The 15596-nt window shown below is 39.6% G+C and overlaps 1 long non-coding RNA gene across 1 annotated transcript; it reads left to right on the top strand.

Annotated features, from left to right (window-relative positions):
• Positions 1-10521: 10521 nt before the first annotated feature.
• LOC137096391 (uncharacterized) lies at positions 10522-15129 on the top strand. The gene is made up of 3 exons (XR_010909428.1): positions 10522-10554; positions 13081-13216; positions 14373-15129. It is a non-coding gene; the product is annotated as an uncharacterized lncRNA (long non-coding RNA).
• The last annotated feature ends 467 nt before the right edge of the window (positions 15130-15596 follow it).

Here is a 15596-nt window from a genome sequence, read left to right as displayed (position 1 = left end):
ATAGCCATAAATCATGAGCATAACAACAACAACAACAATAATAACACCAATTGTATTTCTTATCTGCTTCTTCTTGTGGCTCGAGGTGGGTAACAACATCGCTAAAACACATAAACATATAAGGCATTATATAAAATACACATGTTAAAACATATTTCGGTAAAAGTATGATAGCTGGGACCCTGTCCTGGTAGAGCTACACTGGTTGCGTAACACTGCTCTGAATTAGAGAAGGGAACACATGCGCGAGACAGCATACTGAGTGAGAGACACAGCCGTGGCAAGATACCAGTGAAGTAATGTAATGCAAGTGGGACAGGGTTACAGTGAAGTAATGTTTCAGTTACTGGGTTTGATTCATTTTTCACCACTGCTCATATTCCCCCCTCCTTTTTATCCTACCTTCCAATGCAACTATGTTTTTTGAATGTGTTTGCATAGGATCTCCGGATGGGCTACAGGAGTATGCTTGGCTGTTTCCCCTCCCCCTTTCTCTCTCACTCTTTGCGGTCTCTCGCACATGTGTTTCCTTCTCTAATTCAGAGTGGCGTTACACAACCAGCATAGCGCTACCAGCACAGGGGCCCAGCTATCACACTTTTAACCATATTTCTACATATTAAAATACACAGAACAAAGATGAAAGACAAGGTGTAAGTTTAAAATTCATGATTAAAATTGTCTGGGTATGGTGCTCTAGTGTTACATCCACATACAGTACAGTTTCCAAGAGCAGAAAACTGTATCAGGATTCAAGGCAGAACATAATGTTTCAACAAAAAGGAATTCTAATATACTGGCTATTCCAAATAGTGTGAATTTTTTACATTTTGAAAAGAATAGTCTGTTCTACTGATTGTACTTGATGCAATAGTTGCCGCTGTGTTTTACTGTGTCTGTGTGTTTTATTGGGCTCTGCAATTTATGACAGAAAGAAAACAGAAATAATTGAAAAAGAGCTCCATCACAGACAAACATCTCAATCCCTATCGACTCTGGCTTCCACTTAAGTTTGCAACTCAAACAACAGGTGTAATCACTCTGTGATGTTGAGGTGAAATTTTAGAGTAGCGTACTTCATCGTGAGGTACTCCATTAGAAACTTCCCCTCAAATGTTTTCCCAGTTTTTAATCTTTATCAACATAGCAAAGGACTCCACCAAGTCTTTTTAAGAGAATGGAGCTTGCTCACTCAATAGTAAGACAAGGATAGCTCATAACAGTGCATTGTTGTTGGGCTCCAGGGAGATCTGTACCAGATCTTTGACATCGTGAACCCTGGCTCCACCATTCTGCAGGCCAGACATGTGAACATAGCCTAGTCCTTATCCCTGAAAAGGCTAGCATTCCAACCCACCCACCACTGTAGCTCTGAATACTGCATCATGTTGTGACTGTTATAATGGGATTTTTTGCTTGGGGATATAGGTGGGATGATAGTAGTCATGGTTAGTGGCCAGCCAGTGCTAGGCACAGCCAACGTCATCTGCAAACCATCACAATCATTCTGCACACCATCACAATCATTTTCTCAGATCTCAATTCTGAAAAAGAGCTTTCTTTTTGAAATGAACACTTGAATTGTTCCAATTGGCCCCAATCCTTTGAAAATGTCACATGTGCCATCATCTTTAATTCTATAAGAATGTAGTATTCTGTTGCTAGGAAGGAAGTAATTTATGCATATAAATTATTTTTGTCTGTGACTGGATGCTTTAACATGTTTATTGGTTTTTATTTGAATTGGTAATTTGAGATCTTTGTTGATTTCAGTAAAAGGGCATTTTAAGATGCTATTTTCATGGTTATTGTTATGTAAAACAATATTGTTATTATTATTTATATAAGTATTTAAAAAAACTTTTTAATGGATTTTGTAAGCTTGCTATAAGAATCTGCATTTTAGAAATAAAGACATTAAACTGTAAAAATGTCCGGATTAATAACGAAGGAGATTTGAGTTTGGCAATAGTTCAAAGACATTGGTGATATCTGCATTAATCCGATGCATAGCAGCCTGAAGTTGTGTATGAGTTTTGGGACAAAATATCACACTGGCACAGATTACTCAGAAAATAGACTATAAAATTCACATCATTATGTGCTTTGCAATTTACATAATTACATAATTTATCCTCTAATTTGGATTATACGAATATTTCAGGGGACAACCACAGGTTTGTCTTTTTAAAAAATCAGTAAAAAGAAATTGTTTTCCAAGTTGGGCTGAGTCAGAAGAACTGATGTTCCAGATATACCAAACTGCACTGCATCTCACCAGTCTGCTAAGGCAACCAATCATTGTGTCAATGACATCACCCAGAACATGCATTTCAAGCCTCTCTGCCTTTTTCTGGATTACAATTTACAAAATAAATGCCTCTTAAATTGCAAATTATAGATTAATTAGGGTTTTGCTGGATCTGATCAGCCAATTAAAAGGCGCTTAGGCTCAAGAAATGATTATCCATTAATGACAGCCTTAGGCAAGAAAAGTACAAATTCAACATTTGTGACTCATCCATCTCTGGTTCATTGGGAATGACTGCTGCCCTCTGCCCATCAACCCATTCAATCCACCTGAAGCTTTTGGGGGAGTCTCTATGCAGCCTTCCAGCTTTTGTAAATAACGATGCGGCACATCCAGACTTCAAAATCTCTACTTTTGGAGATTGCCTCAGGCATCAGCTGCTTTGAGTCTCATTATGAGAGGATATAAATAAATGTCGTCATTGGGATCACTATCATCTTTTGGATGTCATGTAAGGGCAGCAAATTGTCATTTTGTTATTCTTGTATTTTTTATGAAAAAAGAGAGAAGGCACCTGCAGTATGTTCTGAAATTATTGTCATCCTTGCATCCTATGGTAATCATAATTAACATGGTATGAAAGTAATATATTTATGTAATGGAGATTTAATATACATTGGGATTTGATACAGCGTAGTTTCAGTGTTGGACTACGATTTTGGAGCTCAGAGTTCAAATCCCTGCTTAGCCATGGAAAGATCTTGTGCACGTCATACTCTCTCAGCCTCAGAGGAAGTCAAAGGCAAACATCTTCTGAACAAATCTTGCCAGGAAAACCACATGATACAACCTCAGAGTCACCGTAAGTCAGAAATGTGTTGAAGGCACAGAACAAATTATTATTATTATTATTATTATTGTTGTTGTTGTTATTGTTATTATAAATTAATCTCAACAAAGGATTCCCTTAGGCAGTAACAAGCAACCCCTAAAAACTGTCAGGCCATCAAATGATAATCAAGGTGGCCAACTGAAACATTCACACCTAGCTCCAACAGACAAGAGTTCTTTCTCCCACCCTGGACTTTCCACAGATATATAAACTCAATTTCCCTAGTTTCCAACAGACCTCACAACCTCTAAGGATGCCTGCCATGGATGCAGGCGAAACATCAGGAGAGAATGCTTCTAGAACATGGCCATACAGCCCAAAAAACCTACAACAACCCAATAATAATAATATTTCTTACCCGCCTCTTCTCACAGTAAATGTACTGGAAGGTGTGGTCAATGGCAGTTAATAGTTCCTATATCAGTGGCACAGTGAAACTACTGCAGAATGTAGTCTGACTTGGAAGAAAGTTGTCAAAATGCAGAATCTATTCTAAGGGTAGCATTCAGAACCTTGGCTAGTTCCAAGTTCAGGCTAAAAGCAGGAATGGACGTCCCACTTCACTGACATTGGAGCCATGGGCTGCCACTGGGTTAAGGGCATTTGCCTCAGGCAACATAATATCTCGTGTTGGCCTACACATCGCAGTAAAGATGTTTGGCTGGCAACTGACCCTCCAAAGTGGCACATCACAGGGATACTGAAATGGCCAATAGTTCAACAGTCTTTCAGAAACTCTTGCTTTTCAAGTGCTTTCATAATAATTCTTATTTCATGTGTTTTTGATGGAAAGCGAAATGATATTATGGTGCATTTTTGCTACTATTCAATCCCAAAGTATCCTTTTCAGCAGATTCCTGTTGCCGGCACCTAGTATCCCTGAAATACATTAAATGAAGGCCACTTAACTCTTTTCTCACTCTAGTAAGCATTTTGAAAAGAAACACTACCATCAGTTCAAATTCTCTCCTAGAACCACAGCCTATTATGCACTTTGCATTGACTGGGAAAAAAAAGAATTATAAAGAACTTATATTACCACAGGGTATTAAGTGACAGAGCAGTGTAGGTTGGCATGTGAGCACTTTAAAAAAGAATTAGAGCTTGTGTTCAATGTCATTTCAAAGGCAAACATCATTGTAACTCCATGGTGACAAAAGATGACCTTAAAATAGCAAACCTAATCCACTGCGGGATGCACAAGGTGTGTTTTGAGATTAACTATGCCAGTACTTTGTGATCATGCCAAAGGGAGAATTTTGCAAGTGCCCTGTCTTCCATCACTTCACTACATCAGCTGAAATTATTCCTTTGGCATAGCTATGAAAAGCACAGGAGCCACAAGTGAACAAGAACCGCCAGTGCCTCGAGGCCTTGATGTCAGATCCTGGTTCAGTTATGAACTGGCTTAGGAAAGCCCCTCTGTATAACACAGAAAATATAGGCTCACTCTGAGGGCCCTTCCACACAGCCCTATATCCCAGAATATCAAGGCAGGAAATCCCACATTATCTGAGTGTGGACTCAGATAACCCAGTTCAAAGCGGATATTGTGGGATTTTCTGCCTTGATATTCTGGGTTATAGGGTTGGGTGCAAGGGTCCTCAGGATCCTTCTTAAGAACCATAACTCGGGAAAGGGATTACTTTAGGGGCTATAATACCCCTGATTTAAGATACAAGATACACCTCCCGACCAGTAGCTTTGATAAACCTTAAGTTTACTTGGTTGTCCATGGTGAAAAAGATTTCCACACAGTTGATGGAAATGGCCTGACAAAAAAGGGTGGATAGTTCTGTCATTCTATTAGTCTGCTGCTATAGGAAGGGAAAGCTTTTCCCGTCTAGGCAGCCATCTGGTAAAAGACCAAAAATAAATAAATAAATAAATGCTCCCAAAAGCTAGTCTGCTAGGAGGCATGTTGTTTGTTTCTCCATGCTAGTTGCAGAAAGGTGCCATGATCCTTTATTTGGGAGACAAAGTGTATGTCTATACCAGGGGTCCACAAACTTTTTAAACAGAGGGCCAGGTCACAGTCCCTCAAACTGTTGGAGGGCCGGATTATAATTTGAAAAAAAATGAATGAATTCCTACGCACATTGCACATATCTTATTTGTAGTGCAAAAATCACTTAAAAACAATACAATAATTAAAATGAAGAACAATTTTAACAAATATAAACTTATTAGTATTTCAATGGGAAGTGTGGGCCTGCTTTTGGCTGATGAGGCAGGATGGTTGTTTTTGTGTGCTTTCAAGTCGTTTCAGACTTAGGTTGACCCTGAGTGAGGGCCGGGTAAATGACCTTGGGGGGCCATATCCGGCCCCTGGGCCTTAGTTTGAGGACCCCTGGTCTATACTGTTGAATTAATGATGTTTGAGACCAGTTTAACTGCCGTGGCTCAATGTTATGGAATTATGGGAATTGTAGTTTTACAAGGTCTTTAACCCTTCTTTGCCAATGAGTGCTTGTGCTTCATCAAACCACAAATCCCAAGGTTTGTGACATAGAGTCATGGCAGTTAAAGTGGTGTCAAACTGAATTACTTCTGCTTTGTTGATGCACCCTTAGTCATTTGATGCCCTTCCTCAGGCAGCTTGATACAAGATACAATTGTGACAATCTTCGGTTCAAACTTCTCTCCCCAAAGATCCCCTGGAGATTCCTACGGATGTCTGCCATTGTATGCCCCGCTTCACAAAAAAAATAGTTAGAGGCCTCTCTGCTGCTCTTTCCGCGGGAGGTGAATTTGTCTGCTGATCCCCCTAAGAATTGAGATTTTGGTCACTGAACAATTCATTGTGAATTCCAACCTCTGCAAGGATCAAAAAACTGACTTGCAATGGTGTTGCACTGACTGAAGTCATCAACATTTACCAATAGAGTGCCAGTATGGGTTTAAAAAAAGATTTGCTGCCTGCAGGAATGCTCCATCAGACTTCACCCCTGGTCAAAAGTGACTGTATCAATAAGTCTTATCTTCTTTACAGAGATTATTTATTTATTTACTATATTTCTCACCCCAAAGGGGACTCAAAGCGGTCTTACAATAGGCAAAATTTGATGCCTTATCAAACAAACAATAATAAAATAAACATACCAGTATACATAATTCATTAATTGCCCTTTCAGTAACAAATTTATCTATTTATTCTTCCTGTCTCAACAAACTTAAGTGCCACAATGGCACCTCCCACCCCCGGTATGTCCTGGTGTAGTTTGTCAAACTATTTGTAAGAAAAAGCTACAGAGCTTGTACAGCTACAGCTCCCACAATTCCATAGCATTGAGCCATGGCAGTTAAAGTGGTGTCAAACTGCATTCATTCTTCAGTGTAGGAGCATGCTTAGATGCAGCATGCTATGCCAATTCCAGAAACAAAATAACATATATCCTCATATTCATAAATAAAGTCATATGTGCAAGACCATCTCTAAAATATACTTTCTGGACTACAACTCCCAGAATCTTCCAGACAGTATGATCACTGGTCAAGTTTGCTGGGTAACAATGGAAGATATATCAATGATATAACTAAAAAATAACATTACCACATTGTGTGTGTGTGTCTATGGTGAACAAACATTTTGCTTGCTTTAATACTTTTCCTTGGGGAGAAAAATCTGGCTCCCCAGTTTCCGTATTTTTGGCAGAGCTAATGTACCTCACATTCATTGACAAACTGAAGTGAGGAAAAGGGCTAAAACTGAGGGCGCACTCACACTGTAAAATAAATACAGTTTGACACCACTGTCATGGTTCAATGCTATGGAGTCGTGGGAGTTATAATTGGATCAGGCACCCAGAGTCCTTGGCAGAGAAGACTTGTAAAAATACACCCTCTATGATTTCATAGTATTGAGCCATGGCAGTCAAACTGGTGTCAAACTTCAATTTTTCTACAATGTAGATGCACTTTGGAGAGGGAGGGAGGGAGCTGTGTGACCAAGGTATCAGCCTACAGTCTTGGTCTCAGATGAAATCAGACATTGAGTATTGAGTCATAGCAGTTAAACTGGTGTAAAACTACAATTATTCTACAATGTAGATGCACTTTGGAGAGGGAAGAAGGGGGAGGGAGAGCATGTGAGCTTTGTGTCCAAGGTATCAGCCTACAATCTTGATCTCAGATGAAATCAGACATCGAATATTGAGTCATAGCAGTTAAACTGGTGTAAAACCACAATTATTCTACAATGTAGATGCACTTTGGAGAGGGAGGGGGGAGGGAAAGCATGTGAGCTTTGTGTCCAAGGTATCAGCCTACAATCTTGGTCTCCGATGAAATCAGACATAGAATTGCTAAGTAATGACAGAGTCATGGATCCTTGGGGAAAAAGAGCAATTGTTCAGAAAGAGAGATGTCTGTGAGGTCAGAAGGGTGAGTGCTGAGAGCTAAGAGATGAAAACAGAGAGGTGAGCCAGAACAGCACACCTGGCACACAGGCCTGATCTCAGCCTCTCATTATAGTCCTCAGGTTGAGCCGCTGTAAGCTGATCATCTGTAAGCTTGGGAGGTCAAACCATCGAAATGGCCTGCATGAGCTGGAACTGAACCCCACCTCACTAATTAGGAAAGGGACGGAGCGGGAAGCTCTGAAGAAACCTGATACAGCTGTAATGATGGGATCATTATCCCAAACCATATGGGAGTGTAAGACGATCCCACATCTTTCAATAATGGCTTCAGAGTGCTGTACTGTTCAGCACTCGCCCCTCCACTAATTGTGGAACACAAGCAAAATGAGAAGGTTGAGAGCAATTACATAATTTATAGTTTCTGAAGAAAGCTTTATAGATTGGGACGGAGGTCTGATCCTGCTCATCATTTGAATTAATGTTTTCCGAGGTTTCAGCTTTTGCACACTCATCTCACTACTCCAAATTCAAAAAGGACTGAAGTAGAGCAGCAAATGCAGCCCTAACCCACTTACGGAAATTAAAGTGCATTGTAACCAAAGTCAGCTTGGCACATGAGGCAAGAAACCCTGCAAGTATCTCACTCAGACTCTGGAAGAAATAATACAGTAAGAATTTAAAATAAAACCATTACTAGAATATGATAAATTCTTAGCATCATAATATTCTAAGTTCCATTAAACTCAAATTGACACACGGATCGGAATTGCCCACTGTTTACTATCATTATCGTTATCACCACTATCATTACCATTTTCATAATCTTCCTTTCCACTAATTATATGGTAATTATTAGCACTGGTATTATTTTGAGAATGAGAGAGGACTCCACAACCTAAAACTGCAAAAGAACAACTAAGTCGCTGATAAGACCCACTCGTTAAAATCATCATTTGACAAACTTTCTTTTTTGCTCGCTAGTTTCTTTAGTTGGACAACAACTCTGGTTGTATTTACAGTTTGATACCACTTTAACGGCCATGACTCAATACTAAGGAATCATGGGATTTGCAGGTTTGGTGAGGCACCGGCACTCTTTGGCAGAGTAGGCTATAGACCATGAAAAACTACTACTGCCATGATTCTGTAGCATTGAGTCATGGAAATTAAACTGGTGTCAAACTGCATGACTTCTACAGTGTTGATTCACCCCATGGTAGCTTATTAACAGCAACACTTTTTGCAGTGATATTTTCCAGCTTTAGACTTTTCTCTTATCAGTCTTAAAGTTCTTCCCATCCTTCCAAAAGTAAAAGAAAGCAATTACGGCAACAAATAACAAAATGAGTTTTATATTTAAGAATTCTAATGAGTAACTTCATATAATTTCGAAGACTTTCATGGCTGGAATCACTGGATTGTTATAGGTTTTTTGGGCTATATGACCAGGTTCTAGAAGCATTCTCTCCTGACATTTCACCTGCTTCTATGGCAGGCATCCTCAAAGGTTGTGACAACCTCTGCAGATGCCTGCCATAGATGTAGGTGAAATGTCAGGAGAGAATGCTTCTAGAACATGGCCGTATCACCTGAAAAATCTACAACCCAGTAACTTCATATACATGTGTTATGTTATAAAAACTGAAATGAGTAATGGAATGTACTTTTGAAAAGTCATTTTCCAAACTCTGCTCCCAGTCCTGCCACACAGCGTGGCTCACTTTTATGCAACAAACCCTGTATTCTTCCACATTATAATGTACTATGTTTTAAAGTCTTCATTCTTCCAGAGCTGAAATATGAAATAAATGTTGGGTTTTTCATCTATCTTGTTTTTTAAGCCAAGCCTATATGTGAAATAAACATTCCAGGTTGAGCTCCCAAGATAATGATAAGCTTCATTTTGTAAAATCATATGGTAGCTGAGTAGCCTCATGAAACAGCCAGATGGTGACAATCTAACAAGGTTTTTCTAGGCTTATGTCCCATTGGGAGGAGATAAATGGATGGAGAAAAGGGCAAGGGTTAAAGAAAAATGTAAGTGCCATGTTTCAAGGGGAAGGATAAATTGTATGCACAGCAACATGACACAACGTTCGCAACAAAAGTGCCACCTGAGAGAAGCTCTCTCCCTACATACACACACACATACAGACTACTAGTAACTCACTATTTGTTATGCAAAAGAAAAACATGTAGGCAATGTTCACTGAAGAACAGTAGCCAACATTACAAATTAGCAGTCTCATGCTGAGCTATGTTTGTCTCTCACACCACAAGATCTATGCTAAAAGAACACAAAGATCTTAAAAGCTTTTTTGAACTGTGATGGATTATGAGTAAAGGACAGATGGAGAGATGGGGGAGGAGGCTATGAATACCAGAGTCTCTTGTGGAAAATAATCTGATTGGCAAACAGATTCATCTGAGAATCTGGGAGAACAAGACTCTGGTTTGTCTTACTGTAACAAGTGGGGAAAATAAAATGCTTGGCTCAATTCCTGCATGTTACCATTTCAAACTGATACAATTGCAAATAGTTTCAGAACCATACTTATGCAGGTTAAGGGCATATCCAGACAGCACCTAACATGCGAGCCTCTCGCGTTTTTCCCTGGGGTATCCAAATGAAGCCTCGGGTAAAACGAATTCATTCAAGAAAAAGCAGGAAAACCCTGCTTTGTCCCAAAGTAATTTGACAGCTGGAAAGACCCTGGTCTTTCAGAAGACTCGAGTCTTTCCAGCTGTGGGCGATGTGTGGATGGGGACAGGGGATTCCACCATTATCTCGGGTTTCTTTGGCTCCTGGATCCCAAGAAACCCAAGACACTCCCCACACCCTCCCAAAACCCCTTTAAAAGCAATTATAAAATAAAATAACTTACCTGGCTGCCATTATTCTGCTGCTGGCCCTCTCCTGGCATGTAGAAATGACATGCCAGGATATGGGGGGGAGGGGGGGGGAGAGAAAATTGCTCCTGGCCCTCCTTCTCCTGGCATGTTATTTCTATGCGCCAGGAGAGCTCCAGCAGCACAGTAATGGCAGCTGTGTAAGTTCTTTTATTTTTAAAATGCTTTTCTGGGGGGTTTAGTTTTGTGTCCAGGTGCACAATTGCATTTAAGAAACCTGATTGCGTCCGAGTTAAAGCCCTGTGTGGAACTGGCCTAAGAATTCCATATGCAAAATGCTGAGGACCAGATGTGTTTTGCATTGTAGAATACTGGTATTTGCACATACACACATAATGAGATATCTTGGAGAGTAAACATGAAATTCATTTATTGTTTCATGCAGACAGCCTTGTCTCATCTTTTTGACATCCCTTTAAAATATCTGAAAACTGTCCACCTTTCTAATCTCTCCCATTCCATTTATTCCTGCTCTTTTTAAAGTAAACATATCCCTGCTGTTCCCTTGACAACCTTCGGAGTCTTTTAAAGCCTCTTTCTCCTGCTGTTTTTCTATGAATCATTTCCAATTTATTAGTAACATTCTTAAGTGTGGTTTCTAGTATTTATGGCTGCTGCTAAGCCAATACAGGCAGTCCTCAAGTTATGAACAAGATAGGTTCTCTAGGTTTGTTCTTAAGTAGAATTTGTTTGTGTTGGAACAGCTACATTTTTCAGTGTAACAGCAGCCAAAATATACATATATTAGCTTTACATAGCAAACAGAAGGGTCAACATGTCTGTGGTGTGTGTTTTGCTGTCTATGCCCCTTTTCAGAAAGATTTGCCTCACTTTCCATCTCTGTGATAATTGGATCTTGGCATGTTGTGGAAACAGGGATTGGTAATAAAGCTTCAGTGCCCCATTGCCCCATTATAACTCTTCTGAGTGGTAGATTTCCCTCCTGAGGGGTAGATTTCCCTCAATTCCTGTTGCCTCACCCCCGTTTTTAACTATGAGTTGTTTTTAAAGTTGGATGTTTGTAACTCGGATACTGGCTGTATTAATAATATACAGTAGGCCTGTGCTATCTGTCAAGGTTTGGTTCCAGTACTCCATGTGGATACCAGAATTTGTGGGTGCTCAAGTTCCATTACATTCAATTGTGTAGTAAAATGGCGTTGATTATATAAAAAAGGAAAATCAATGCTCATTTTCTAGATCTTTAAAAAACATTTTCAAGACATGGATGGTGGAATCTATGTATAGGGAGGACCTTTTCTGGTCTTGAGTCTTGCTATTAAAGTAACTGAAATGTGCTAAAGCAGAATCTCTTTGGACGCATCTACACTGTAGAGCTAATGCAGATTGATACCACTTGAATGGCCATGGTCCAATGCTATGGAATCCTGATGTTTGTAGTTTGGTGAGGTGCCAGCAGTCTTTGGCAGAAAAGGCTAAAGACTTTGTAAAACTACAACTCCCATGATTCCATAGCATTGAGCCATGGCAGCTAATGTGATGTCAAACTGCATTCATTTTACAGCAGCATTTCTCAACCTGGGGGTCGGGACCCCTGGAGGGGTCGCGAGGGGGTGTCAGAGGGGTCACCAAAGACCATCAGAAAATACTGTATTTTCTGTTGGTCATGGGGGTTCTGTGTGGGAAGTTTGGCCCAATTCTATAGTTGTTGGGGTTCAGAATGTTCTTTGATTGTAGGTGAACTATGAATCCCTGCAACTACAACTCCCAAATGTCAAGTCTATTTTTCCCAAACTCAACCAGTGTGGGCATATTGAGTATTCAAACCAAGTTTGGTCCAAATCCATCACTGTATGAATCTGCAGTGCTCTCTAGATGTAGGTGAACTACAGCTCTAAAACTCAAGGTCAATGCCCACCAAACGCTTCCAGTATTTTCTGTTGGTCATGAGGGTTCTGTGTGCCAAGTTTGATTCAATTTCATTGTTGGTGGAGTTCAGAATGCTCTTTGATTGTGGGTGAACTATAAATCATAGAATCATAGAATCAAAGAGTTGGAAGAGACCTCATGGGCCATCCAGTCCAACCCCCTGCCAAGAAGCAGGAATATTGCATTCAAATCACCCCTGACAGATGGCCATCCAGCCTCTGTTTAAAAGCTTCTAAAGAAGGAGCCTCCACCACACTCCAGGGCAGTGAGTTCCACTGCTGAACAGCTCTCAGAGTCAGGAAATCCCAGCAACTACAACTCCCAAATGACAAAATCAATCCCCTCCAATGCCACCAGTATTCAAATTTGGGCAAATTTGCTTGTGCCAAATTTGGTCCAGTGAATGAAAATATATCCTGCATATCGGATATTTATATTACAATTCACAACAGTAGTAAAATTACAGTTATGAAATAGCAACGAAAATAATGTTATGGATGGGGGTCATCACAACATGAGGAACTGTATTAAGGGGTCTCGGCATTAGGAAGGTTGAGAAACACTTTTTTACAGTGTAGATGCACCTGTAGTTTATTCTCACTTTTCTCTAAGGAATGCACAAAATAGTCTGAGTACTGCTGTGCAGTATGCATCTTTCTTTATTGTATATGTGATACAGGAGAAATATCTTTGCTTTGTCCTTATTGACCTTTAAGATGTTTAATATTAGCACAAAAATGTTAGCAATTCAAGCCTTAGCAACTTTTTCATTCCAGGACTGTGATTAATTGACTGGCAGAGCCTGACTACGTTAATTGTCTCATCTTTTGGGGAACACACCAGCAACAATTCTACAGCTGTTATTCTTTGCAGCTGCCATTTGTCTTTCAGGAATTATAGTGGCAACTTCAGGTAAGTTCAATGCAGGCATTGTTTTTAACACTTTCATAAAGAGCACTCATGGGCCAAAGTATTGGTTGCAATATAAATTCAGCTACAATACTTTATAACAAAAGATAAAGTATATAACATTTTTAAAAAGATAAATGATTGTACAAGTTAGTGAATGTGAGTGCTAGGGGAGGAGGGAATGCTCTCATCACAGTTAATTCCAATATAAACAGAGAGAGTAAAGAGTGTATGACACTTTAATATATTTAGGGTCTGAGAGGATACAGGACAAGAACAGCCATTACAAGGCATGAAATCCAACAATAGAATATCTCAGCATTTATGATGGACTCAGCTGGAGCAGATCAATGCTCCTCTTGTCCTGATTATATTTCTCATCACTAAATACAGCTTTTTACTCCTTACCTAAATACTACACTATTTCTTGTCCAGATATACTGTGAAACCATTTGCATTCTAAATCAATGTCTCAATTTCTGTGGTATTCATTTATTTGGGGATTTTTATTTATGTGCAGTGATATGTACTGTGGATGTTAATTGTTCTTGCTTTTACACTCCATGTGAGAATGTGTTGTTTCCTGACTTCTAAAACCAGTTTCCCCATTTTCTCAGTTTTTCTCCCTGTGCTGTTAGCCCTGTGCACAAAATTGCTGGGCTTAGCGCAGCAGGCTAAACCACTGTGCTGCAGAAAAATCCTGCCGATCAGAAGGTCAGCAGCTTGAGTCCGGATCGGGATGAGCACTCACCGTTAGCCCCAGCTCACCTGCCCAGCTAGCAGGTTGAAAGCATAAATGTGACTAGATAAAATAGGCGTCGTTTTTAGCTGAGAGACATCTATCAGAGGAGAATTCCTCGGCATGGAAGATAGAGTGACAGCACTCCCCCCTTGTGGCCGGAGTCGAGCACAGCCTCTAAGATGCTGGAAATAAGATGGGAAAATGGCCTTTACCTCTGTTTGTGTTGTCTGTCCTTGTGAATTGTATAATCGGCACTGAATGTTTGTTGTATGTATGTTCTGTAAGTCACTCTGAGTCTCCTTTGGGGTGAGAAGGGCAGGGTATAAATACTGTAAATAAATAAATGTTTTAAAAATGGATTCATCTTGTGCTAAAGCATCCAAACTTTATATATATAAAAAATCTTCATATTTGCAGATACGGAGTTTGGAAGCAAAGGACATCAGAAGAGGTCAAGAAGGAAAAATTCTGGTCTTGGCTCTCTAAAACAAAGGCTACATCTAGCAAGTATTTGATAAGCTCTTGGAAGAAGATGCCAGAACAATTGCAAAAGCCCATCAAAAGCAGAGGGAAAGTAGCTCATAGCCTCACAGAACAACAACAAAATAATCCCAATGAACCATGAAGCAAAAGCTTTCTTAGTTACTTAATGCATTCACACAACAAATGGCTTATGACTATAAGACAGTCCCTGCCCATAGGCTCATAAACTAAAAGACATGAAACAGAACAACGTGATATCTAAGTGACGCAGACTGGGAAGAAGCACTGACATTATTATGTTTGAATGAAAACAAATGGAGATAATTGGATGCATTTACAGGACAAAGGAGAAAGCAAACAAGAATACTTTCCAACCAAGACAGTTTGGATAAGCTGAATAAAAACAATAATTGTCAGGGCAAATGCTTTTTCCTATGTGAAATGAACACCTTCCTGAAATAAACATTATGGGTAAAAAAGGATTGTCTTACAGATGGGCTTATGCAAGCCATATGAAAGTCAAGAGTAATGGAAAATTAATTATCAATGCACCGTCTTAAATGACAGAGGTATTTTTGTGAGATAAGAATGAAGGGTGGAATAAGTAAGTAATCAATTACCCTGCAAGATCACTAGCACTCTCCAGTTAATTTTTTTTAAAAAACAATCTTTTAACCAGTCAGTTATGCTTTGGAACAATAATACTTTTTTATATCGTAATAAAAAAAACCTATTTCCTATTACTTAAAAAAAGATATTTCAGAGTTAAAGGTATTTTAATGGTTTTGTGCATTGAATTATCTGGTGATTATAAATTCTAAGTGGATTCTCTAACCAGACACAACATAAAGGCAATTGTTATTGTATGAATTGTCCACAAACTGATTTTGACTTATGGTGACCCTGTGAATGAGAGGGCTCCAGGTCACTCTATTCTCATTAGTTCTGCTCAGATTTTGCAGATTCAGGGCAATTCCTTCCCTGTATTGTCGAAGGTTTCCATGGCTGGAATCACTGACATGGTGGTTGTTGGTGTGGTCCAAACACGAATCAAGGAACATGAAAGGCACTGCAGACTACTTCAACCAGAGAAGTCAGCCATAGCAGAGCACCTGATGAACCAGCCTGGACACAGCATATTATCTGAGAACACAGAAA

Source organism: Anolis sagrei, chromosome 2 (genome assembly GCF_037176765.1).
Source record: "Anolis sagrei isolate rAnoSag1 chromosome 2, rAnoSag1.mat, whole genome shotgun sequence".
NCBI classification, from domain to species: Eukaryota; Metazoa; Chordata; class Lepidosauria; order Squamata; family Dactyloidae; genus Anolis; species Anolis sagrei.
This window is presented reverse-complemented; position numbering and strand designations above follow the sequence as displayed.